This window comes from Schistocerca americana, chromosome 1 (genome assembly GCF_021461395.2).
Source record: "Schistocerca americana isolate TAMUIC-IGC-003095 chromosome 1, iqSchAmer2.1, whole genome shotgun sequence".
Classification (NCBI taxonomy): Eukaryota; Metazoa; Arthropoda; class Insecta; order Orthoptera; family Acrididae; genus Schistocerca; species Schistocerca americana.
Window position 1 is genome coordinate 1,266,489,951 of NC_060119.1, and position 3,733 is coordinate 1,266,493,683.

Genomic DNA, 3,733 nt, shown 5'->3' on the forward strand with positions numbered 1-3,733 from the left:
CGTATTATCTGCTTGTTATAGCATACACTTATTGGGTTCATCACTGGTGATCACTTGGTAAGTGTTACTATTAACTTGTCGTACTCTATCCACAAGAATTCTATTGTTTCTTTGTGCCTTTGGGACATGGTGTTCAATTGCTCCCTACAGAAATAGAAACTGTTCTGCTTTTTAAACCTTTTGAGCAAACCTTGTTTCAATTCATCAAAAGTTAATCCATTTTGTAACTCCTCATGAGTGATTTAACATGTGCCCCTTGGCTTCCCCAATTAACTGTAATTTTGTTATTTGGAACATCTGTTCATCTGAGCAGGAACCAAGTTTAGCGACTGCTAACAAATCAGCAAAAAGTGCTTCAATATCCTCGTTTGGCTTACCAAAAGAAGGGAGTCACAAGGGTGGCTGCTGATGAGTCTAGAATGGGAGGGGTTTCGACCTACACTTGGATAATCGATTCCACAATTCATTATTGTCAGACCTCAATTGGGCTACCTGATTAATTAGGCACTGAATAGCCTCGTGGGCGGAAACTGCATGTGACTTACTGACTGTCATTGTAATGCTTTCCTTTTTAACAAATGGTCATTCCCACAAATATACTGCCTATGGCCACAAGAACATAGACTCAGTTATATAGCTAGTAACATTAGAAATTTGATTACAGTTTCGATCAAAATAACAAGACCTTCTGAAAAGAGGTTTTCTAGTGTCAAATTTCTTTGAAAGAATGAGAGCTTTACATAGTTTGTTTTTTACACTGAGAAAACATTATTTAAAAAGGAAAAACATCTGCAACCAATTTGCGCTCACCAATACACTGAAATACTGTCCGCTAGCTGCAGTTTGTCGTCTGCTGTCTGTGGGTTGGTCGCAGCTCATCACTGGTGACGGCGTCATGAATTTCTTGTACCACAAATTCCTTACCATATGTACCTCGAAATAGAGCCAAGGTTATCCGACACCAAATGTATCAGGTCGGGGTTTAGCGGCACTAGATTTTGTCAGTGACAGGGGGGAGCATAGGTCTTTGTTTTGTCAGTGATGGCGGGAGGGAAAGCTACACTTTGTTGGGGGTAGGAATGGCTTCTTTACTTGGCTCAGTGGATGAGGTGTGAGAGAAACATTGGTGGTTCCACTAACAATCACTTATTGAGACATTGTTGTTGTTGTTGTTGTGGTCTTCAGTCCTGAGACTGGTTTGATGCAGCTCTCCATGCTAATCTATCCTGTGCAAGCTCCTTCATCTCCCAGTACCTACTGCAACCTACATCCTTCTGAATCTGTTTAGTGTATTCATCCCTCGGTCTGCCTCTACGATTTTTACCCTCCACGCTGCCCTCCAATGCTAAATTTGTGATCCCTTGATGCCTCAGGACATGATCTACCAACCGGTCTCTTCTTCTTGTCAAGTTGTGCCACAAACTCCTCTTCTCCCCAATCCTATTCAATACCTCCTCATTAGTTACGTGATCTACCCACCTTATCTTCAACATTCTTCTGTAGCACCACATTTCGAAAGCTTCTATTCTCTTCTTGTCCAAACTATTTATTGTCCATGTTTCACTTCCACACATGGCTACACTCCATACAAATGAGCGGCAGAGTCATAGCCTGTAGGTTCCAGTGACCAGTGATAGGTGACAACACGTGTTGCAGCGTCTTCTGGCGGAGTTCAGCAACCTCTAGGATGAAGAAAGAGTTCATGGGTGACCACGTTGCCATCATCATGTGCACTGGCGAACTGACCGCAGAGGCGCCGGCGCCGAGGTTTTATCTTTTTGCCCCCTCCAGGTGTTCCTACTGTGGTTCGCGCCCAAGCACAGAGCATCCAGCATCCACTCCGTTTGTGGTCCGAGCCCAGATGCGCGGGTTCACAGGCCTTCCTAAGGATGCAACCGCTTTCTTGATTGATCAGCGGCTCCTGTGCTCGAATCCCGCTAGATTATTTAATGACACAGTCTTAGTATGTGGACATCTGTGTCAGAACCTATGTAATTCCGGGAGCCAATGTTCAGCAACCACCAACTTGTTAGGCTGCTGCAGTCTGGTGTACTCTCGATGTTCTTGGCAACAGTCTTCGATAGCACACACCGTTTGATCTATGTAAGTCAAGCCATATTTGTAGGATGTCTGGCAGACTCCGGATTCCCGTAGCCCTAGATCGTACTTGACATAACCAAGCAGTGCCTGCGTCTTAACTGGTGGGCGGAAGACAGTCTTCACTTGATGTTTTTGAAGAATTCGACCTACCTTTGCCGATAACGCACCACAGAACGAAATAAATGCTATGGCCCCATCTTGCTCAGTGTCCTTTCTTTTTCCTGAAAATCTAGGTTCACAGGTAACCCACTTGGTGAGGCCGCAGTCCCTTTGTGCTCACCAGCCACCAGGGTAATTACCACATGAAATTGTTTCTGGTAACATTTGGGATGGCATGTTTTGCGTTGACCTATTGGCGCTATACCGACGTCGTCTTCTGTCGATCAGCGTAGCGGCTAAGTCGCTGTAGCAAAGTATGACGTCCGCTGACTAACCATCAGTCCATCTGCCCAGGCGACTGTTCTTCATGTCTTCTTTCTCCCGTCGAAGGACATTCGCATGCCCGTTTATCTGAGGTATTTATTCAGTGTTTTCGCCAATAATGCGAAATTTCTAGGGCGGCGACTGACTCTTCGGTCATTGATCTCTACATCTCACATTGGGCAGAAACGTGACCAATTTCGACACACGTACTGGCTTTCCATTGATTTATACTTCTATGCTGGCGTGGTCGGGCACTGCCCTTTCATCCTCCACTGCATCGTCAAATACGTCACGCGTGTGAGTTCAGTATGAGCACTGATTTGCAAACTGCACTGGTTGTTGTTTTCCTTGGAAGCATTGCCCATCTGCTCGGTCGTTGATCTGTCAAAGTGCTGACTGCTGTTGTGTAAACTTCACTGGTCAGTGGCCTTTTCACGTTGGGCAGAAATGTGGCCAATGTTGATACACGTGCTGGCTTTCCTTGTCTGACTGATTCCGCTTCTGAATATTGTGGCTTAACCTGTAATAAGTCTCTATGTATTTTTCTGCTTTGAACAACCATAAATATATAGTTATTATACACCCTACAAATGAGGGAGTTCTGGTCATAGGTAATGTTATTTAAAATAAATGGTGATGATCACTGTAGAAAATCAACGTGACACGGAAATGCACAATAATAGGTTCACCTCTCTAGGTTATCCAATATATGCCATAGTCAGAAGCATTAGAGACACACTATTAAATTGTGGCGGTTATCGACTGCAAGAGTCGGCCGCCTCATCTTTGAGAACGAACTTCTTTGAAAACTGTTGATCTCTGTGTGTTCCGAACTGTGTATTCGAGCGGATGTGTTTGTACCGAAATGATCAAAATGAAGTTAATTCATTATAAACGAGCGAATACTTAATATTGGGTTCGATATTACCGTATGTAACATCTCGACCTCCATACTGGTGACCGCTTACGAAGCCAGAAATGTGTACTGGAGCATCGCCATGGACAAAAGTGCAGCAACCCTTTGTCGGATTTCTACGTCCATCGACTTCGCATCGCGCCGCATCTGGATGCAGTGTACAGGAAGTGTAATTAGTGTGTAAATTGCCGACTCTTGTGTGAATCGAACTTTTTGGTAACTTTCGTCACCTTCTCATACATCGACAATGCGACCGAGGAGCACACGTCGTCCTTCGAAACCCGCTCAACGCGT